This window comes from Gorilla gorilla, chromosome 7 (assembly GCF_029281585.2).
Source record: "Gorilla gorilla gorilla isolate KB3781 chromosome 7, NHGRI_mGorGor1-v2.1_pri, whole genome shotgun sequence".
Classification (NCBI taxonomy): Eukaryota; Metazoa; Chordata; class Mammalia; order Primates; family Hominidae; genus Gorilla; species Gorilla gorilla.
In genome coordinates this window covers 96409510-96433215 of record NC_073231.2, presented here as the reverse complement: position 1 = coordinate 96433215, position 23706 = coordinate 96409510, and the positions used below count along the sequence as shown (strand labels likewise).

Sequence of the window (23706 nt, the reverse complement as noted above, 5' to 3'; positions counted from 1 at the left end):
AAAAAGTAAAGTTGACATAGGCATGGCTGTCTTCGGATCTCTTCCTCTGTGCTTTGTCAAGTACAGATGTCATAGATTTATTGCCTGGATTGTTGTAACAGTCTGTGTGAGCCATGTTTGATATATTAACATGAGTACTGTGAACATTTAATGTGATATTCTTTCCTGTCCAGCAATGAGGGAGTACGTGATTGTGAATCCACCCTCCTGCTGTAAACTAAAATGAAACCAGATCAAATACATAAAGCAACCCTTTCAGACATTAGATATAGGCCACACAGGACCATGATCCCTAAGAAAGAAGAAACACCTACCTAAGTGAGTCAACAATCATTCTATTCTTTTGCCTGGAAGCAGTTTTTGGACCCAAGCAGGGGTTATAGAATCCAAGCAGATCATGGAGGTCTCACTAAGCCGATGGGGAGTTCAGACAGTGGAAAATCTGGGATGAATTCTAGAGTGTTGGATTGGAATTCAGGTTTTAATATGAGCTCATGGTTTATAATATAGAAATAAATGTAGATGTAAATATGTGTTTGTATATACATATATATTTTTCAGTCTTATCTACTGAGTGGGATTGGGAGCAGCAATAATCCAATTCTGATTAGCATAACTAGAGCCTAAATCTTGTCTTCCAACTACCATTTTCATCTAAAAGGAACTAGGGCTTCCTAAAAGAATGGTCAATTTCGGGGCTGGATCAGGAAAGGTACAACACAAGCCTGAGTTATCTTATTGTGCCGAAAAGTAACAAAATGTCAAAGAATGCAAAAGCTTAATGACAATAAGAAGAGAGAGAGACAGAGAGAGAGAGAGACAGAGACCCTCTCAAAAACTGCAAAAGCTCCTACTGGTCTAAGCAGGGATAATTTGACTGTGAAAATAAATGTAGTCAGTAGTACATTCTAACTCATTGAATTAAATAAGAAACCATGAGACCATAAAGATGTAAATAAATTAGTGAATCAATAAAAAGTTTAGTGAAGAATAGCATATTTGCATAGTTTCAAAGTAACTTCTCACAAAATACATATTAATTACAAATTGGAAAGAGTAATGTCACCTGGCAGACAGGATCCTAAACAAGTGATCAAAGTGCACATCATGAGAGGAGGAAACAATTGATCTTGTGCACTCTCTGATAGGAAGCAACAAGAACACCGCACTACCTCTGATATTCCTGCCAAAGACATAGCACCCAAATGTAATGAGGAACAAGCATTAGACAGGTCCAAACCAGGGGGCTTTCTACAAAATAATTGGCCTGTAAATGCCAAAAGTGTCAAGCTCATGAAAATCAAGGAAATTTTGAGAAAATTTTCCAGACTAAAGCAGACTAAAAAAAATGACTAAAAATAATGTAATGACTGTTTCTCAACTGAGTCCTCATTCTGTAAAGGTGTTACTGGAACAATTGAAAATTGGCCCTGAGTATTCAATGGTAGCAATATGTCAGTATTACCTTCCTGATTTTGATGGTATTATCTAGCTTATATAAGATTGAAATAATACAAGTTTATTTTCTGACCACAACACAGTTAAAATAGAAATCAATAGCAAAAAAAAAAAAATTCCTGGAAAAATCCTAAAGTATTTTGAAATTAAATAACATGTTTACAAATAATCCATGAATCAAGAAGAAATAATAAGAAAATTATTAAAATTTTTCAAAATGAATAAGAATGCTAACAAAGTTACAAGTTAGTAAAACTGAGAAAAGAAGTAAAAGCAAATATTGATCTGTTTAATGAAAATCTGTATTTATTACAGAGGTTGAATTTATAATAAAAGCTTTTCCAAAAAAGAAAATTCCAGGCCCAAATTGCTTTGCTGGTATATTCTACAAAATATAGTAGAAAAAAGTAATATAAGTCTTCTGTAAACTCTTTCAGAAAATAGAGAAAAAAGAATTCCCAACTTATTTTAGTAAACCAGCATAATCGTGGTAACTAAACCAGAGAGGGACATTACAAGAAAAAAAAATCATGGATCAGTATCTCTTCTGAATATATCAGTTGAATGAAACACTTGGTATCTTGAAGGAATCATTTACGGAAAGAAAAAAAATGACTCCTCGAAGAAACGTTCAGCAAGCAAAGATTTTTGAGCACAGCTTGGTAAAAATAAAATTGTTAAGTGGGCACAGACTAGAAGAGAAGACAAAAGCAATCAGTGTGAAAGAGTTCTCAGACTAGGTCATTGTCTGAGATTGCATGATATCATTGGCAAGCAATAATATACTTGTATTCATGTGATTTTTAAAAATTGAAATCAAGTTCACATAACATAAAATTAAAAATTTTAAAGTATGCAATTCAGGGGCATTCAGTATCTTTATACACATAACCATCACTTTTATCTAGTTCCACAACATTTTCCTCACTCCAAAAGCAAAATCTATGCCTATTTGCCCTTCCTCCAGCCCTAACAACCACTACTCTATTTTCAATATCTCTAGATTTACTTATTCTGGATATTCCATATAAAGTGAATCATATGATCTGTGACCTTTTGTGTCTGGTGATTTTGACCAGGGTCTTTACCCTTCGTGCATCTGATTTCTTTGCCCTGAAGGCAGGAGAAAATTATTTATTTCAAAATATCTTTCAGTTAATTTAAGCCTAAATTAGAGCTCTGACTTGAGCTTGCATCTTGGAGAGTTGTAAGCAGAGCTCTTAGCACCTGTCTTGGAATGTTATAATGTCCAGTTTGAGTTAGTGGGTTGTGGTGGTGGTGGTGGTGGTGGTGGTGGTAACCGGATTGGAACCTTTACCAGGCCATATGCATGAAAGACCAAGCAGTGTGTTCCAAAGAGAGATGTGGGATTCAGGGCAGAAGCTATACTCTCAGAAAACATTTCTGCGGGCATCCCCACTGTGTGGTGAACAGGGCAACTGCATGGGAAATGGAAGCGCTGCTGCTAGCTCCTGCGTGGTTGCTGCATCAGTGAGCCCATAGGCCATTTCACTCATCTGGGTCCTGGATTTCTCATCATTAAATTGAGCAGGTTGGACTACATCATGTCCAAAGTTGCTTCCTATTCTGCACTTTCTGGACTCTCAACTGGAATGCCATTCCCAGAAATAAATACAATGACTGTGGGAACAGACATGGTAGCCTGGAAGCTGATGGCCACAAAAGAAAATTTACTGTGCTCTGTTATGTAATAAATTGTTACATAACAGTTTATTATGAGGAAAAGAGAGATGCATAACAGGATAGTCACCATTCACTTAGTGCTTTTTATGAGTTACTGTGGTAAACACTTAGATTTACTAATTCATTTGTATCTTACAAGAATCCATGATGTAAAAATTGTTATTATCCTCTTTAATTTCAGAAAGCTGAGGTTTAGAGAGATTAACTTTTTAATCTCTCTAATAGAGACAGCTAGTAAGTGGGAGGTTGGCATGTCACCCATAGCTTATTTTCTTTTGGTAAATTCACTCATGGTGGTAATTAAACGGAGACATGTTGACTAAGCAGAGACATGTCAGACAGGGCTCTTAGGATGGCCATGTGAATGTTCAACTTCTGAGACCTCAAAATTTCATTCAGTCAATAGTATTCCAAAAGCTATATTAAGAGAATGTTGGGCACTTTTTGTGGAACTGGAGATTTCAATTCTATGTGTAATGCTCCTAACCCCTAACTCTGAATCTAGAGAGCACTAATTTAAACTCTCTCCCTCTTATTTATAACATCATTTGCCAGGAGGGATTGAATTGTGGATTGGCATTATGCACCTGGAAAGGTCTTCCAAATAGTATTAAATATATGACACTTTTGCATTGGTCATAAGTAACTTTTTAAGCATTTGTAGTTTATGAAAAGAGATTAAGCATAGAGTCTATTTGCAGCCTTTCAACTGGCTGCTTAAATATCAACTATCTGTTGTTAGTCAGACAGTTACTGTATCAGTCAGAGCCCCGTAGGAAAGAAAGGGCATTCTCCAGCTGGAAACTTCAGTAAAGAGGCATTTCCAGTGTTTAAGAGACTATTTACTCTAGTAAGGGAAACCGATGAGAGGTAATAAAACACTATGGGGCTAGCAATTGCATGGAAGCGACATCAATCCTAGAAGGAGCAATTAATGCAACCTTGCTGAGTAACTGGAGGTAACTTCCAGCAACCTAGAGGTCAACCTACTGGACCTGTGGACTTCTGTAGACAGGCATCTTACCTGTTGTAACCCACAGGGAGGGAACCAGTTGGATAATTGTACAGAACCTTTTCTCCAACCTCTGATTCACTGTTCATGCAGCCTATGAACAAACCTAGCCAGAAGAGGTAAGGGAACTTGTAGACACAGTTAGTAAAGGTCAGCTCCCAGAGTCAAGAGGAGTAGAGAATGTATATAGAAAGGCAAATGGAAATACTCCAGAAATATATTTTTATATAGTCACATATACATTGCCATCTCTCCATACCAACTATATCCCAGAAGATGGTGGATGAAAATGGGAAAGAATCTTAGAATTATCTTTCTGATATAAGCTCTGACCACCTCTCATGCTAAAAATGCAAACAAGGGAAGATAATTATGCATTATATATTTACAGGATGGCATACAACAGATCAATGCTAAGGAAAATAAAGGTGATTTCCATTGGAAGATGACAACTTTGCCTGGTGCTGCTACTGGGTAGTTGACTAGTTAGTGGAGCTAGCTGAGCCCTCGTTAAGGCCATCAGGCCACTGCATTTATAACTATTAAAATATAATCCAAAGGGCTGTTCAAGGGAAAAAACAATGAAAGTTGAGATTTGTCTAATAGATATACATATGTATATCTATTATAAAACCAGATTTATTGAGATACAATTCACATACCATAAAGTTATTTATTTATTTATTTATTTATTTATTTATTTTTGAGACAGAGTCTCACTCAGTTGCCCAGGCTGGAGTGCAATGGCGCCATCTTGGTTCACTACAACCTCTGCCTCCCGCGTTCAAGTGATTCTGCTGCCTCAGCCTCTCAAGTAGCTGGGATTACAGGTGTGCACCACCATGCTCGGCTAATTTTTGTATTTTTAGTAGAGACGGGGTTTCACCATGTTGGTCAGGCTGTGGTCTCAAACTCCTGACCTCAAGTGATCTGCCTGCCTCAACCTCTCAAAGTAATTACAGTTCACTCTGAGCTGTGTCTGAGCTGGTATCCATGATGCAAGACAAAGTCTTCCCCCACTCTTTTCTCTCCTCTCCTCAAGCAGAGGGAAAAGGTCTCTTTTAAAGCTATGAGCTGTGCAGCTTGGGGTTAGGGGAGTGGTAATGCCAGCACTCCCTTAGCCACCCCTCTGGTGTCTCTGTAGGTGGCATGCCCCCTCCCCCCCCCCCAGTTTATTGTCTCTGGGCCCAGTTTAACATTAGGACTTACCAAGGATTTCCTGTCCATATCACCTAGATTGTCTTTTTAGTTTAGGTAGAACTCCAGAGTACTTTAGCCCACTGTAGTGAGGTTTGTAGGAACTGACGTTTGGGCCACTGGGATCAGTGATACGCCTCTGGTTAGGGATGGTTTAAATGCTCCCTCCATGGGTGAGTGTCAGCTGAGTTTGGTTTAGTTTTGTTTTCTGTTATAATATGGCAACAATGAGTTCAATGCCTCATAAATGCTGTGTCTTCCTCACCCCAGCATGGCAAAATGCTGTCTGCACCTCATTGCCACTGTGGGGAGATGGGGAAGGGGTGGCGTTGGTGATTCAAGATTGTTTTTCCTATCTCTTTAGTGCTTCTTTCAGTGATATGAAGTTAAAACCAGGTACTGTGGGTGCTCACCTGATTTTTTGTTTTTATGAAAGTGCTTTTTTTGGTGTAGATAGTTGTTAAGTTGGTGTCCTTATTGGGGGTGCAATTGGTGGAGGCCTCTATTCTGCTATCTTGCCCTGCCCCTCTGTCCTTACCACTTATTCGTGTGTCCTTTGGGCCTCAGTCGTATGTTTTTATGCTATATCTGGCTATCTAAGACCTCCAGCGTGGTATAAAATCCAGGTCTTTGTTCATTAAATAGCCCATAATCTGAATATATTTTTAAGTTTTAAAATCTCGGCTCTTACTAAAACACTTCTTCTGGGTCCTATTCTGATGGAGTCTGCATAACAATTTGATATGCAAACTGAGAAACCAATGCAAGAAAGGCTGTGTTTAATGGTGAATATATGTTTAATACAGTGCCCCATTTGCAATATGAAAGGGATATTCAATAGTTCAACACACACAAGTGTCTGAAGTAGGGGACTCTTTGCTTACACCTATCAAATTGCAATGGAAACCATCTCAACTACTCTGTAATATGATATCAGGGTTTTTTTTAATTGTCTTTAAACAGTCATTCATTTATTTAAACAAGCATTTATTCAATGTCTGCTACACACCAGGTATCATGTAGTATTAAGCACAATGAGAAAAAGCACTTTTGTCACCCACAAGATGCTCACAATCAAGATGTTCTGGACCATGTCAAAGGTATACAATGGAGTGAGGTCTATGAGTGTGGAATGCCAGGGGCTATTAGAATGGAGAACAAGAGCAACAATTTCAAATTGGGAAGCAGAAGATGATGGAGATTCAGAAAAACCTTTCTGAGTTGACTCTTGAACTGAGCTCTGAGAAGCTAGTAGGAAAGAGTTAAGTGAAGAAATGGGGAAAGGTTTTTCAGACCCCCAAATTGGCATGACAGCATGGGACATTTTGGGAATAAGGACAGGGAATGCCTGTGAAAAGCACCAAACGCTGAGTCTGAAAAGTGAGTCAGGAATAGAATCTTAAGATCACTGCAGGTCAAGCACAGGACTTTGGACTTTATACTGAAGGCAATGAGGAGTAATTTTTATGTGTAATACAACCCAATAAATCACCCACAATGTGTTTGAGTTTGTATTACTCTGATAAAAATTGTAACAGAGATAATACTTTATAGTCACTGTGCTATTTCATTTTCATTCTAGGCACACAACAAGACATTCTCCAGATCACCTGGCATCTAGCTGGGGCCACAAGGTTTTTTTCTGCCAACGGAATATATGCAGAAGTGATGTATATGACCTCAGAGCCCAGCCTCTAAATATCCTGTGTCATGCTCCACATTCTGTCCATTCATCTCTCAGTTAACTAAATAGAAGTGATGCAAGGGAGGACTCCAAGGAAGCCCTAGGGATCATGAAGCTACAGAATGGGAGAATTGCTGTCACCACAGTTCTGGAAGAAGAATTGTTCAAGAGAACAGCCATTGGACTATGGCATGCCAAAGAAATAAACCTCTGTTGTGGTAAGTGGCTGGGATTTGGCAATTGCTTTTTAGAGCAGATAACGTGAATTACATTAATACAAGAAAGTCCATCAGATCCTCAGCAAGGGAGTAATATAATCAAGTTTTTATGTTAGTAAGATTCCTCCAGCAGCTGCAGAAAGCTTGAAGTAGAGATGGTGTGAGAAACTTGAAGGGAGGGAAGTCAGTCACGTGATTAGTGCAACCGTGCAAGCAGGAAACGATGTCTTGAATCACAGCAAGGGCAGTAAAGATGACAAGACAATGCAATTACAGGATGTTAACAGGACAGAGTCAAAGTGTTCAGTGATTAGCTTCATGGGTCTAGAGCAGTGGTTCTTAAATTTGGCTGTACTCTAGAATCACCTGAGAAGCTTTTAAAAAGGACAATTACCTGGCCGCACCTGAGATCAGTTAGATCAGAATAAATATTGTTTTTACACTCCTCAAATAATTCTAATGGACAGCCAAGGATGAGAACCATAGGTATAGAGCAGTAGTTCTCAATATGTGGCCCCTGGATCAGCAGTATATGTATCATTTGGGAACTTGTTAAAAATGCAAATTCTTATGCTGTACCTAGGGTGAACAACTAGTCTGGTTTACCTGAGACTGAAGAGTTTCTTGAGATAAAAAAGCTGGGCAAGGTGGCACACATGTATAATCCCAGCACTTTGGGAGGCCAAGGCAGGAAGATTGCTTGAGCCTAGGAGCTCAGCACCAGCCCCAGCCTGAGCAAAATAGCAAGACCCCTATCTCTACAAATTTTTTTTAAAAAATAGCCAGGCATTGTGGTGTGCACCTGTAGTCCCAGCTACTTGGGAGGCTGAGCTGAGAGGTTCCCTTGAGTCCAAGAATTTGAAGCTTGCAGTGAGCCATAATCATGTCACTACACTTCAGGTTGGGCAACAGAGTAAGACTCTGTATCCAAAAAAAAAGAGGGGAGGATGGAGAGAGAAAAGACTTTTAGTGCTAAAACTTGATAGTCCCAGGAAACGTGGGATAGTTGGTCATTTTACTCTGACACATCAGACCTACTAAAACAGAAACTCTGGAGGTGAGGCGTAGCTATCTACATTTGAAGACCACTGGTATAGCGTATTCTGAAACTGCATACTTAAAGGCTGTTTTAGTCCATTTTGTGATGCTTATAACAGAATATCTTGAACTAGGTAATTTAAAATGAACAGAAATTGATGGACTTATGGTTCTGGAGGCTGGGAAGTTCAAGATTGAGGGGCTGGAACCTGGCAAACCACCTTTATAATCAGCGTTAATCCATTCTTGAGAGCCAAGCCCTCATGATCCAAACCTCCCATTAGGCTTCTCTCCCAACACTGTTGCATTGGGGATTAAATTCCAGCACCTGCTTTTTGGGGAACACATTCAGACCATAGCACATACCGATAAACAACCACATGGAAAATGTGGCCTGAAGAGAGTGAACAAAGGGAAAATTATGGGGGAAAGGAAAACATCTCTTTTTTTCAACAGAATGACTATGGAAACAAACAGTAGCATGCCTGTTGTATTTTCAAAACTTTCCTAACATTATTATCTAATATAATGAAACGAGATAAAGGCTAACATTTATCCAGACAGAACTTCTGAGTTCATAAAATTTAACTAGCCAAATGACGATTTTTAGTGATCATGCATTTTTAGTTCCCTCATTTTACTTTAAGGAAACCGAGACTCAGAAAAGTTAAATGACATATCCAAAGCCTCACTGCACTTATATGGCAGTGTCAAGATCAGACTGATATTTCCTCCAGGCGAGGGTTATGTTTTTACTTAGTTGTATCATCAGCCCATAGCAATGTTTGGCACATAACAAGCTCTTGGCAATCCGTTAAATGAATACATGAATGAAGACTCTAAGATCTCTTGCCAATGCTCTTTGTACAAACTCAAAATTCCTTTAAATCGGGTCACATTGTTCTCAGTGTCATACTGGTTGGAGGTACCCAAGTTAGCTGTTTAGTCTTGAGGACTCAAAATTAAAAACTGTTTTGAATTAAATTAATTCTTTCTTTCTAATTGGCAGCCTTTCTTGGGCATTGGTTTTGTTTTGTTTTATTTTCGCAGTACTGATTGTCTGGGCATTAAGCCTACTTGGAATTAACTTGCATTTGTTTTCTCTTGCACAATTTCAATTTAATATAAATGTGGTCAGTTTATAAATTGTTGTAGTTATTACTTTATTTACTAGAATAAAAATGTCCTAATCTAGCACAGACCTTGTTAACCATAACGGGGTTAAGTCAGACCTCTGAGTTTTCCTTCTGCCTCTTACTAAATGATCCTAATACTTTGGATAAACAGTCGGTCAAGCAAACACAAACACACCCACTACAACTAGAAGTGAATTTAGGGATCAGCTCTTGTAGCCTCATTTCGATACATAAGTTGAACAACAATCTACTGTGGTTTGCCTGGCAATATCGTCCCAGTGTAATTATTAATAGGGCCCCCCTTCATTGCTAAGTGTCCCCATTTGGACAATTAATTATGTGATCACCCACCATATGAGGAATTTCAAGTCTGGAGAGTTGATGTGATCTAACCCTTAGACATGCAGTAGGTTAGTGACAGAACTGGACAAATTTTTAAAAATTGCTTTTCTTTACCACTTTACATATTAATCTGCTTTTCTAACAGTTCAGAAAGGGATGGTTTTTAGTTTCCAGGTTTGATTATAAATATCACTGCAATAATTTCACAAAAGTATAGCATGTCTACATTTCCCACTTAGAATCCTAGAGGATTTCACAAGATTAGTTTTGGTCTAATGGCATTGTATTTAAAGTTTCTGATTTTAAAATTCAACTTACATAAAACAATCTCATGCCAGCAATAGGGTGGTGGAGAAGCATATAGATTCGGCAGCCAGATGCCTGTGTCCACATCCCAACTTCATCAATAACCAGCTCTATAGCTCTCATTATTTTGTGTTTCAGTTTCCTCATTTGTAAAACAGGAATGATGATGGTAACAATAGTATCTAATTCCTAGAGTCTTTTGAGAACAAAATAATTATATGTGAGTTGTATGTAAAGGACATACTGTCACCTGGCACGTAGCAAGCACCATTCATGTCTTAGCTTTGAACACTGTTTTTATTATCTTATGTGCCGTGAGCCACTCTTCCCTGATGTGCACTTCATACTCCTGCAGTGATAAACCTTGGCCAGATCATGTAGCTTTATGAACCCTGCATGCTCCCAAAAGTGAGTATTACAAAGGCAGAGGCTTTGTGATACTGTATCCCAAGTAACCAATTTCCATACTGGTTACTTGTATCCCAAGTATGGAAAAGACAACAAGGTAGGCTCTTAATACATACTTCTTAAATAAAAAGGAATAAAAGGATGATTAAGTTAGTTGACCTATATAGAAGACAGCTACTCCTGTTCCACATTACTCTTGTAACTTCATCTCACCTCCTTTAAGAAAAATAAATCCCACAAAACCCTGGATTTTGCAAAGAATCTTGCAAAGAGTCTCTGACTAAGGAATGGAAGAAGACAAACTGAATGAAGAGGCAGTTAGGGATGCAGACACTAGGGATAGAATCCGATAGGGAATTTTCCTGCTCTTTTGGTGGTCCATTGTACACATATCTTTAGAATTTTAAAATCTCATTTTTCTACACTGTCTGTAATTCTAATGGTTGGACAGTAATTTACATTAATAAGTATCTTCTTGAAAGACCAGAAAACCTATAGGGAGGGTAAAAGTATTATTAGTCAAAAACATTCATACATTTGAGTTCCGTCTGATTACACTTTTCCTGACACCAGGTAATTTACTTGCACTGAATTTATTGGAGGTTTTTACTGCTAAAGTGGAGAAGATGGAAGGAGGAATAAAAAAATTTGGAGCATGGTATACTTCATGGATCAGGGATCAAGCCTGGAAGTGATTCTCAGACAGGCTTAGAACCTGGAGAGAGAGGAAGTAAGAGATAAGAAAGAGGTATAAAAGGAGAGAGGGATATTAAAATAATATGCTTTCTTGGTTCCAGGATTTATTTTTCTAGAGCCATCGTTAAACATAAGAAAGAGAAGGAAAGTTAATTTTTCTGACTTATTTTCTCTCATAACTATGTGGACACTGCTTCCCTCATAGAGTTTATAATAAATAATAAGAATAGCAGAAAAAATTACATATATATGTATATATATATGCAGACATACAGGCAAGAATGAGTCATTTATTTAAAAACACAGCTGGACATAATGAGGGAGAAATTATTGTTAACTGATCTATTGTAATCAAAGGCGATAGAAGTAAGGCAAGTTCAAAATAACCAATAAGCCAAATATTTCTAGACCTTAAGCTTCTTGGATATGGAAACTAAGTCTTAGTTATTACTGGGTTACCAGCATCTGGCCCAGGGCCTAGCACAGGGCCTCTGTAGAATGAATGAGTGGATGAATTTGGCTTCACAATCAAGGCAGTGACATGTTTATTCTCCCTTTCTTATTTTTCTCCTCTCTTCCCCCTTTCACCTTTCTCTTGGCTTGCGTCTGGTCCCTTCTTGACTTACTTCTATTTTCTGAGGTAAGAATTCTTCGAAATTTTTTACCCCAGCTTATGTTAAGGCCACAGACTATGTGGAATCCAAACAAACAAACAAACAAACAAACAAAAAAGAGTGGAACAACCACCGAGCCCAACAAAGGGCCCACATAGAAGCAAGACCCACTACAGTGCTCTGCCCTTAAAGACAACGTCCTCCTTTTCAGCTTTGCCTTTTGGTTCAGATTTTTGAGAAACTCTTATTGGCTGCTGGACAGTCAGTGGTTTTGCTCTCTTGGATTAGGTGTACTCTTCTGGTGCAATCAGCTGTGAACAGGAAGGATGGAGTCAGCTAGGCCTAGGTGTTCCTGCCTTGGGTTGACAGAAGAATGCTGTGTTAGTTTGCTAGGGCTGCAATAACATGGTATCAGACACTGGGTGGCTTAAAAATCAGAAATGTATTTTTTCACATTTCTGAAGACTTGAAGTCTGAGATCAAGATGTTAAGCCGTAAAGGAATGGTCTGTCTATTCCAGGCTTCTTTCCTTGGCTTATAGATGGCTGTCTTCTCCCTGTTATGTTCACATCATCATCCTTCTGTTAGGTGACTGTCCAAATTTCCTCCTTTTATAAAGGTACCAGTCATATTGGATTAGGGCTCACTCTAATGACTTAATTTTAACCTAACTACATCTGTAAAGATCATGTCTCTAAATATGGCCACATTCTGAAGTGCTGGAGAAACTTAAGCATATAAATTTTGTGTAGGGCAGTGGGGAGTAGTGCATATCAGCTGCATTCTTTTAAAAAAATTTTTAAATTTTAGATTTTGGGGGGTACATAGTGGGTGTATGTATTTATGGGATACATGAGATATTTTGGTACAGGAATGCAATGCGTAAAAATCTTGTCATGGAAAATTGGGTATCCAGCCCCTCAAGCATTTATCCTTGGTATTAGAAACAATCCAATTATATCCTTTTAGTTATTTTTAAATGTACAATTAATTTATTATTTACTATAGTTCCCTTGTTTTGCTATCAAATACTAGGTCATTCATTTTTTTCTATTTTTTTGTGTGCCCATTAACCAACCCCACCTCTCCTCCATCCTCTCCGCTACTCTCCCCATCCTCCAGCAACCATCCTTCTATTCTCTATCTCCATGAGTTCAATTGTTTTGATTTTTAGGTCCCACAAATAAGTGAGAACATGTGATATTTGTTTTTCTATGCCTGGCTTATTTCACTTAACATGATGATCTCCAGTTTCAGGTGCATTCTGTAATACAGTAGCAGAGAAGTGTGAGCATCTTTGGTATTCCTATTAATGAAGGTTCTACCATGACTGATTATCTAGGGAAAGCAATTGAATGATACAAGGAGCATAGAGTTTTGGACATAATTTTCTACAATCCCTTGTAAAATGAAAACATTTATTTCCAAAATAGTTAGAAAAGATATATTTTCCCAAAAAGAGGGCTATAAAATTCTCTTTATCATTCTTGACATTTATTAAGATATCTAAAACTATTCCTAATGATGTAGGAAGTCATCTGTGTCCCCTGTTCATTTTTGAGGTGTGTCACATATGGGGTATAGTAATTATTCCTGACGTGGGAGCCTGGCTCTTGATGTTTCAGAGAACACAAAACCAAATCAGCATAAAAAACCACTTCCAAGGCATACCAAATTATGCTCATGTTCAGTTTTCAATTATTCATCATCCCCAGGGCAGGAGGAATAGATGCCAGAATCTAAACAATGGAAACAAGCAGTCTGGGTTCGGACTCTGTGGTGTGGAGCTGTGTACATGCAGTAGAAACAAGAAGAATGTGACAGAATGAATATGCAGTTCCAGCACCACTGCTGCTGCCTTTGAACCCTACGAGGCAACAGCAGCCTCAATCAGTGGAATCACAGTTCTCATAATCTGTGCACATGCACAGCAAGCAGGGGACAAATATGAAAACAAAATGAGGAAAGGAAGGAGATGCAAGTGAACAATTTCAGAATACTTGGAATCCGCCCATGTGTCATCGGAAGAGTAGGGACATAACATCATGGGACGCTTACTGTGGACCAAGTAGAATCTAAAAGTCTAAGTACTTCCCTCTGTACCCTGATTCCCTTATCTTTACCTAAAAGTGAGAAACTAATATATATATATATATATATATATATGTATGTATTATATATCTGATATATGTCTTATATATATAGTCACAATTCTCACATCCACATTATCTGCTGTTTAGTTTAGCCCTAAATCAGGAAAAGAGCGGTTTCTAGGTCATAGTGGAGCTATGAACATGAAGATGAGCTTAGGTGGAGCACCAGTGGGTGACAGTACCTCACAGTGCCTACCGTTATTTTCTAGGGCAACACTGATATATATCCCCTCATAGAGTTAATTAACACTGCAAGCTCAACTGCCTCATAGCAGTAATAAATGAACTTGGTAATGATAAGGCTGACCCACAAGCCCTTTCCAATGAAAAATTAAAGGGTGGTACTTTTTCTTTTGTTCTAAACATTGAAATTTGATCAACAATTTTATTTCTGTAGAATTTTGTAAAGATTCATGGGCTAAAGTTTGAAATTCAGAAGAGAAAGGGTTTGGAAAGATCTTGGAAAAGGCACTCTGTGTTTTACCAACATACAGGTAATACTTCATTTCTTAATGAAAGTGTAGGGGAGAGAAAGGAGCTTATTTAATGAGTACTTAAGAGTCAGAATTTCTTCCAGAAATATGAATTTTCCCATTAAACTCACAACCATTCTATGAAGTACATTATCTTTGTGCCAGAGTATGAACATAATTGTTTAAGTATGAAAACTTAGCACTGTTTTTCATTTTCCTTCCTCTTTTTTTTTTTTTCTACATTGGGAAGTCGAAATGTAAAATTTCCTCCCTACCCTCCACTCACTGGGAGGGTTTGAAAATTCCTTCTTCCAATCCTTGATGAAAAAGAAACTCATTTTTTGTTGGTTGATTTTCCTTGTAATGGGCCACTGAGGTCAATTAGGAAACAAAAAGAATAGAGATATTTCCCAAAGAAGCAGAGTGACTTGGAAGAAAAGGGAAGTAGACAGGAGCCCACTCCTCCAAGCCCTTATGCCCCTGCCTATAAAGAAAAAGAGAACTCCCTCACTAGGGTTGATGGACAGAGGGCTGAAGCACTGGAGCAGGGTACTCATAACACTTTTCCCTGGCGCAAACTCCTGGGAAGCTGAAAGACTCCAGAGAAGAGTGCCTGATACTGCCAGGACCAAGACTTATAGGACCTTAAACAGATCCTCCACATTGACCAAGATGCCTTCATTCTTCCCTGCAGCCTGACTATATTTCAGATAGGTTTCTTTCTGACTGTTAAGTCCCCGGCATCTTTTTTCTTAGTGCATTTGCCTTAGAAAACTTGCAATTTCAAGTTATTTTTCTGCCCCTTTGAGATATAAATCTCTCAGCCTCTTGCTAGTTTTACACCCAAAGAATGTAATTTTCAAGGACCTGTGAGTCATCCCCTTGAAATGTAATCATCAAGAAAGATAGGGTCCTATCTCCTCATCTTTGTAGGAGGGTAGGAGTCTGACTTACATCGCGCCAGTGAGAAAATACCAAAGGCCTAATCACATTCGTCAATCTCCCCACTCAATGGTCCTCCAATACTTTTCCAGCAGCTCACCCCAATGTTTAAAAGCTGTGTTGCTTTTCATTCCAACAAAGTTGAGTTCAACATCTCTCCCTTATTGTCATAGTCTTGATCCCTATTGCAATAGTCTCGAATAAAGTTTCCTTGCTTATTTAAGTTTTTTCAGTGTAATTTTTCTTTGACGACACCCTAAGGCTGGAAGAAAAGAACACAAAGAGGGGGTTATGGAGACATTCACATGGACACTTCAGAAGAAACCTATGTGGAGAAATGACCAATAACCAGAAAGACCCTCTTCTTAACTCTTTGACACTGCCTAAAATACAAAATGTGGCATAGACTGGGGGGCCTTCTGCATGACTTTTAAGTTTCCTATTATCAGTTCAGCAGAATGGGAGCTCATGGTAAAGATACACACAATAAAATGTTCCTTCTCACCCTCACAGCTGTTCATGCAGTTGTCACTACCATGATGCCCTTTTGTGATGGACTGAATGTTTCTGTCCCCATATAATTCATACGTTGAAGCCTTGCCCTACAATGTGATGGTATTTGGACATATGGCCTTTGGGAGGTAACTAGGTTTAGATGAGGTCATGAGGGTGGGCCCCCATGATGGGATCAGTGCCTTTATAGGATGACAAAGAAGGGAAAGATAGGAGCTCACTCACCTCACCACATGAGGGCCCTCACCAGAACCCAATCACACTGGCACCATAATCTCAAACGTGCAGCCTCCAGAACTGTGAGAAATCAATTTCTGTTGTTTAAACCACCCAGTCTATGGCATTTCGTCAAGGCAGCCTGAGTTAAGTTGCTGATCAGTGGAGAAAGAGCAAACAGAGGCTCAGATTTAGTTCATGAGTCAAGAGATATGAGGATGGGGTAGAGCCATCTGAAAAAGAGAAGCCAAGAAAAGTTAAGGAGGTTAAGTAACAGAGTGGTAGATGAGAAATAATCACCTGGGGAAGTGGAGGAAGAGTTCATGAGAAATTACAGGTAAGACAGGGGATGTTGCAAGAGATGAGGCACAAGGAATCATGCTTAATTCTGGAAAACGGGCAGGGTTGGCCTAGAATTATTTTCAATACATCAAATTACTTTTGCATCATGACAAAATAATAATAGTGATGCTAATATCTTATGACTATTGAGGACTTTTATAGTCTGGGTTTCTACATTGCAGTCCTTTTTCCACAATAATAACATGAAATTTAGATAACATAAGACACAGAACATTAATCAAACCACCATTCACTCAGTAGTTTCAAATCATCTCTTTTCCTCATCCTTCTCATTGTTTATGAACAACCATCCTTCTCATCATTTGTGAATAAGCCCTGACAATCTCTAAAATAGTGGATTCCAACCACTTCTCACCTTCTCCACAGCTGTGGACCCAGGCCACCCTCATTTCTCCCTTAGACTATTGCAACAGCCTCCCCTCTGGTCTCCCTGTTTCCATGCTTGCATGCCTATGATCCACTCTCCAGAGAGGAGCATGAGTAAGTTAAAAATTGTATATTTTATCACTTCACTCCACTGCGTGAAACCATCCAGTGGCTTCCCATTACCCCTAGATGAAATTCCTAATTCCTTATCGTAATGTAATCTGCCTCCTGCCCACATCTTAGGCCACATTTCAGATATCTGCTTTAGAATAGTCTTATTTTCTATATCTCATACACAGTATGCCTTTTCCTCAGCTTTTTTGCCTCCTCATTATTTGGTTCTTAGCTTCAATGTCCCCATTTCAGACCAGCCTTTCCTGATATGTCTAGCTGCATAGCCCAGTCACTCTTTATCCCACTGCCCTTTCATCAATATACTTCTATTTGAAATTGTTATTTACTATTTATGTAATTATACATTACCCCTCACCCCCAAATCTAATGAAGGCAGGGCTTCCATTTGTCTCCTGTGCATTGATATGCCCCCAGTACCAGAGTAGGGGCTCAAGTTCCTTGACTGAAGCCATTCAATTACAAGCAAAAGATCTGAAAGTCAAGAGAGGTTCTGATTGTCACCGAGTTTATGCTATTTAAGTCGTGCCATAATCCTTTATAGTGTATCCCTATTTCTATGCATCGCAAATATCTCATGATGCTGGATCCAGATCTTTGGATGGGGTTCAAGGCTGACTCTTTGTCCTGCCTCACCATCTAGCCTCAATTCTCAGCAGTTCTCTCCCCTGTCTCTCATCTTTGCATGCTCCTGTATGCTAGGATTTGTGACTTCTCTAAGTGCCACAGATTTTCTGGTTGGAATGCCCTCACACTTGTCCTTCTGCCAGAAATACCATTTTCCTTCTTTCTGAACCTGCATGAGTCTTACACACTTTATGATCTCAAGAGTAATCACCTCCTTTTCCTGACAGGATTGACTATGAAGCTAATGTTTCTGCAGCAGATGTCTACATGCCCTCGGACTTATGTGTGCATGTGATGGGAAGTACTGCATATCTACCAAGCTTCTAACAGCCAACAACTGCCTCTCTTTGCCTGAAGGCCTTCTGAAGCTCACTCTTTGCTTCTCATATGCAGGTGGAGAATGCTGGGAAGCTTATGGCCCTCCCAGACTTTGAGGTGTGTGTTCCACACTGTCACACTGAGTTCCCCAGCAGTGGCTCACAGCAGTACCTTGCTTTATATTGCGTCCATTATTGGTGGCCTTTCCTTCCTTTCTCACTTTTTTTTTTTTTTTTAAATTCCCAACTGCTGTTTCCTTCACCTCCCAAATAAATAATGTTCACTCAAATCCTTGTATTAGGTCTGGTTCTTGGGGGGAGCAAAACTAAGAAAGAATCCCATCACACTTATCTCAGTATGTTATAATTGTTTGCTGTTGACCTGGCTAGAGTGCTTTCAAGAGCAAGGTTTGCATTTTCTATCTGTATTCCCTGCACTTAGCAAAGACATGTGCCTAGCAAGCATGGAGTAAGTGTTCACCAAATCAGTGAACAGTACTTAATAGATACCTGCTGAGCTGAACTAGAAAATAGGATTTCTTAATCCAAGAGGGAAGGAGACATATATTTCTCACGTGACTTGGCTTGGGGATGCTTTTTCAGTTTCTTGGAGCATTTCTGCTAGAAACTGTTGGTGGATATTTATAAGATAACTTTTTTCAACTCTTATTTTGTTCATTCCTTAGCACTGATTATTCGTAACATAATTTAGTAGCTCTCAGTGGTCTGGGTTGCTCTTCAGAAATGGACAAATATGCTGTGATTAATCTCAGAAAGTTCCTTTTCTTTACCTTACAGCATAGCCATCGCTTCAGGGTAGTGAACTCTGTACTTCTTTTTAATTCTGGGAAATGATGCCTTTTGTTCTTTATTTTAATTTTGGTTAAATTTTTATCCAAATCTATTCAGAAAAAAATTTCACAGAGTATAGTACAACATGGTGATGATAGTTTATAGCATTGTATTATATTTTGAAAATTGCTGGAGAATATATTTTAAGTGTTCTTACTATAAAAAATGATAAGCATGTGAGGTGACGGATATGTTAATTAGCTCAGTTGAGCCATTCCGCAATGTGTACGTATTTCAAAACATCATGTTGTACACAATAAATATATTCTATTTTTATTTGCCAATTAAAATCAACAGAAGAGAAAGTTTTATTTTTTATGGTAACAATTTTAGACTTTGTTCTTTCTGGATAGGACTAGTCAGTAACACAGTAATTACATTTATTGCAAGCAACAACATAGCTTTAAAAAAAACCTAAAGCTGAAAAAGTAAAACTAAAACTCCAAGAAAGTTTTTATCCTCAATGTTGTCTTTTGGAGCAGAAATTTTTAAAAATATGCTGTTTGCTCTCCTCTGGTGATAAGCTCAAATTGCATTCCACAGGGATTAAAACTGCCCCTGCTGGAACAGATTAGCCTGTCTGATTTCCTCCTTATGTCACCACTCAGTTTCTCTTTCTCTGGAGTCCTGGCCTTTGATTATCTTAGATGTTTATGATTTTGTATATATAAAGTATTTTTGAAACTTCCAAATAAAATTTTTCTTTTATATTTTGAACTTCATTTTTAACTTTGCAACTGTTGTTTAGTAAATATTCACTGTTCCTTTTCCTCTTCTCTAATGCAAAAAGAAAACATTCTTGTTCCATTGATGTTGGACTTGACTGTATTCTTTGCATTGGAGTATGAGTGATTGTGATTTCACCAGGCTCTCTCAGGCTGTTTATGGACTTCCATGGTTATGATTTGACTCACTTGGCCTTTTTCACTGCTGCCTCTGAATGGGAAAATGTGAAGGGAATGTCTCAGGGGATTGCTGCCCCTGTGACCTGGGTCCTGCAATGGCAGACAAAGGAAGTCGACCTAAACATGACTTTCAGCCTGAAGTGGAACCATTACAGCCCATCTCTAGATGTGTGAATAAGACCTTAGCTTATGTTGGTGGCCACTGCAATGTTTTTGGGGTTGTTTTATATGCAGTATTAGTATCCCCAAAACCAACAAACAGAGAAAATCTCCATGCAAATAAGTAAAACAGTTAAAATTTTAATATTCACAAACTGGTTTAATATTTTGCCACAGTTTATTATGTGTATTCACTGAGGAATAGCTGAATTTGTGAATTGATCTTATAAAACAGCATTAATAAACACATGTGGAGCACCTGGAAAATGCCTTTATGTCAATGAGTTTTCATTTTGTATTTCTTCCTTTTTGAAGTCTGAGTTATTACATTTGTTCACTTGTGCTTTCTAATACCACCAAATATAGCTAAATACATTTTCATTAAAATATCACAGTTAAAAAATGAATCTTAGGCAGTTTTTGTTAGAATACTTATGAGACTAATTTGGGCACTAAGCCTATGAGTGTAGGCTACATGCTGTGGGAGGAAGCAGAAAATTCACCTTTCCTTGTATTCACAGCATTTGCACTGTGACTGACACACGGTAGGTGACTTATAAGCATTTGATTGAATTTAAAGTGTCTTGATGCTATTCTATTCTGCGGTTAACTGCCAGAAATAGGGGAAGTGCTGTGACAGAATGATTCAGCTATGGACTTCCAGACAGCAGTCCTATGATCTACCTGTGTTTTCCTCGTCATGTGTTGAAAATTATTATTCAGGCTTTATTCATAAATATATACTGATCATCAATGTGGCCTGGGTATCTATGCTCCTTTCCCCAAGCAGTGCACAGTCTAGTTGAACAGAAATGCAAATATGAATCTGGCAGAAAGGTAAGGGATGTTCTCTTGCCTGCTACTGAGGAGAGCATGTTTTGTTTCCTTTCAGTACTAGGAGAGGGAATCAGTGGCATGGTAATTATGCTCATCTTTGGGGAGGAAGAGTTTTCAACACATTGTGTGATTCTGCCTAGGCTAATTCTGAAGATAATTTTTCTTGACCATTCATTGCCAATTTAGCTTCTAGTAATGATGTCAGTAATCTTGACATCTGCTTGAAGAAAGGATGTAAAAATTTTCTTTTGAACTATACAATATTAGCACATTTTACAAAAAAATTAGAATTTGGAATAGATGCCTGCAGTGCCTATTTCTCACCGAAGAACACAGCACTGTGCTAGTTTCAGGTCTTACAATTTACTTGATCAGGGAATTAATCCTTTATGTAGTTAATTAATCAAGATCAAACCTTAACTTTACATTTTCTTGCTGTTCAAAGGGCTTTAAAGTTCAATTCTAACATGCCTGAGGCCCTGCTAATTCTAAGAAGAAAAAGTCTTTGTGAGACTTATACTCAATAACAGAGATGAGCAAACTATGGCCTACTGCCCAAATCCACCCACTGTCTGTTTTGATAAAGTTTTATTAGAACATGGCCATATTAGTTTACGTATTGACTGCAACAGAGACAATATGGACTGCAAAGCCTAAAATAGTTTCCATCTGGACCTTTACAGAAAAATGTTGCAGATCTCTACTCTATTAGCTGTTTCATGATCAGTGACAGACTATGATTTTTTTCTGCATTATTGCCTGAAATCTAACTTATTTACGCATTATCTCAATGGCAATAAATTAATTCAAAATTGATAAGCGGTTAGAAAGGAAATAACACATTATACTTGAAAGTCTCCTTTGCTAGGAGATTTAAAGGGCTTTTGCTATGTTGTTTATTCATCTCTTCAGCAAGCCTGAAACTATTGGGTCTATTTAATTCCACTTTGTAAAAATCCTGATGGGAAATGTGTGGCTATATATTGAAAAATACTAGTGTATGTTGGGTGCTAAGAGGAACAGAAAATTTTTCAAATGATAATGAGTCTCTTAAATTACCTGTAAACATTTTCTGTAAATGTGGATAAACAGGAAGGAAACAGGAAGAAAATTACATTTCTTTAAAAAATACTCTATAATTTATTCCAAAATAGTCTTTTACTCTTCTGAAACATTCTTTTCCTGTACAGTCTGAATTTAGTGAGTTCCCATAATATCTATTGATACCATCTCTCAATTTCTGCATTACAGCATCTATTGTCTGTACAGGAACAATCTGAAAAAAAAAAGTGATTTCTTGACTTGCTCTTTGCTCATGTTCATATATTTATAAGATGCTGTCATGATTACTTGACAAATCTACAAAGTGAACCACATCTGCTGGTTTTGAGCTAGCACAGCTGGAAGTTCCTTAGCTTCTGTTCTAAACTTTTTATATGGGTATGATTCTTAGTTGCCTGTTCTGTCTGTATTTATGCAAATTACAGTGTTATTTATAAGCAAGTAAATAATCATTTCTAAGACAACATCTGCACTACTGTCTGCTTATTAGACACCTGCAGAATCAGCTTTCTCTGAATAGAAGGCCATACAGTGCATGGATCAGACCATAGCTTGAAATAAATTGCAATTATTTGTGTGCTTATTGATTTCAATCTTAATTTGAGGCATTTCTTTATTAGTGATTGGTTTGAGGGATGCCTTTTATTTCGAAGCCTTTTTAGATCTTCCAGATATAAAAATGTAATGGGATAAGAACTAAAGAAAGATACAAACTTTAATTTTGGTCTCCCAAGTCACTTACAAAGTATGTGACCTTATGACTATGTGATTTCACCTCTTAATTCATCTTTCTTCATCTGCGAAGTAGAAATAATAGCACCAATCTCACTGGGATATCCTGAGGATTAAATGAGAAATGTACATAAACACACTTTATTGCCTGATAGGCAATGTATGCAATAATTACTGCTTCTCTTTCTTTACCTTTCTCTTACTCCTTCCAAAGCATAAACTGTCTTTTCCTTCAGCCACCAAAAATGTTAGAAAATGAGTTATAGGAAGAGTCTGTAGACAGGAAGAGGGAATCCTAAGCTATGCCTAGAACTACTAGAATTAATTATTATTCAAATTTACAATGCTTTCTTTGGAGAAACAATAAAAATCTTAAAAAAAGAAATAAACTGGAGGTAGCAATTGTATCATTTCAATATCTAAATGCCTTGCAGGTAAGAGGGTGGAGCCGAGAATAAATCATTGTGAAATCCATTTATGTAATGAATATAATGGTGTGTAGTAGTGTTCCATCTATCTGAAGACTCCGTCAGACACTGAAATAGAATTTAGGGATTATATTGATTTTAGTCTTATCTCTAGCATTAATGTTTCTGTGAACTGAACAAGTTCACAAGCATGCTTATAATGGGAAATTGGATTAAAGGAGAGTTTATAATAAACTAAAAGTTACCTCAGTTTAGTATCTATGCTGTTTAATGACATTGATCTTTTTTAATCCATCTCCTGTATTCACTCTTTGTATGACCACTAGCCAATTATAGAAAAATTGTTTCCACTTGTTTTCCTAACTAATTTATTGGTCATTCCTCTATCAGTTGTGCTCTTTTACATCTATCCTACTTATGAGCTTTTTTCTCTCTAGTCAATGCTGACCTCTATTCATTAGAGGCAACATCTGTGGACTGAAAAGCAAAATAGTTCTGTTCCTACGTTTACCCTACCACCAGTTAGTCATATAATATAGAAATAAATTGTTCTTCAAGCCTTAATCCCCTTGTTTGCTGGACTCTTATATAATCATGGAATTGGATTAGTTGGATTAATTGAAAAAAAAAATGGACCAAAGGTCAGGACACTTGAAGTCCAGCTTTGTGTTGACCTTAGGCAATTCAATCAACCCTGTTAGGCTTCAATTCCCGCCTTTGTAAACTAGTAGATCTCATAGTTTCGTGGAACTTCAGCTCCAGGAATGATCTTAGGGGTCATCTAGTCAACTCTCTTGCTTTGCTCATGAGGAAGCT

The 23706-nt window shown here is 37.9% G+C and overlaps 1 long non-coding RNA gene across 2 annotated transcripts in view; it reads left to right on the top strand.

Moving 5' to 3' along the window:
- LOC129524144 (uncharacterized) overlaps positions 1 to 23706 on the top strand; it is a 285903-nt gene that overhangs the window by 43334 nt on the left and 218863 nt on the right. For both annotated transcript variants that reach the window (XR_008667836.2, XR_008667837.2), the window contains one exon: positions 6954 to 7273. This is a non-coding gene — a long non-coding RNA (uncharacterized lncRNA). The remainder of the gene's footprint in view (positions 1 to 6953; positions 7274 to 23706) is intronic.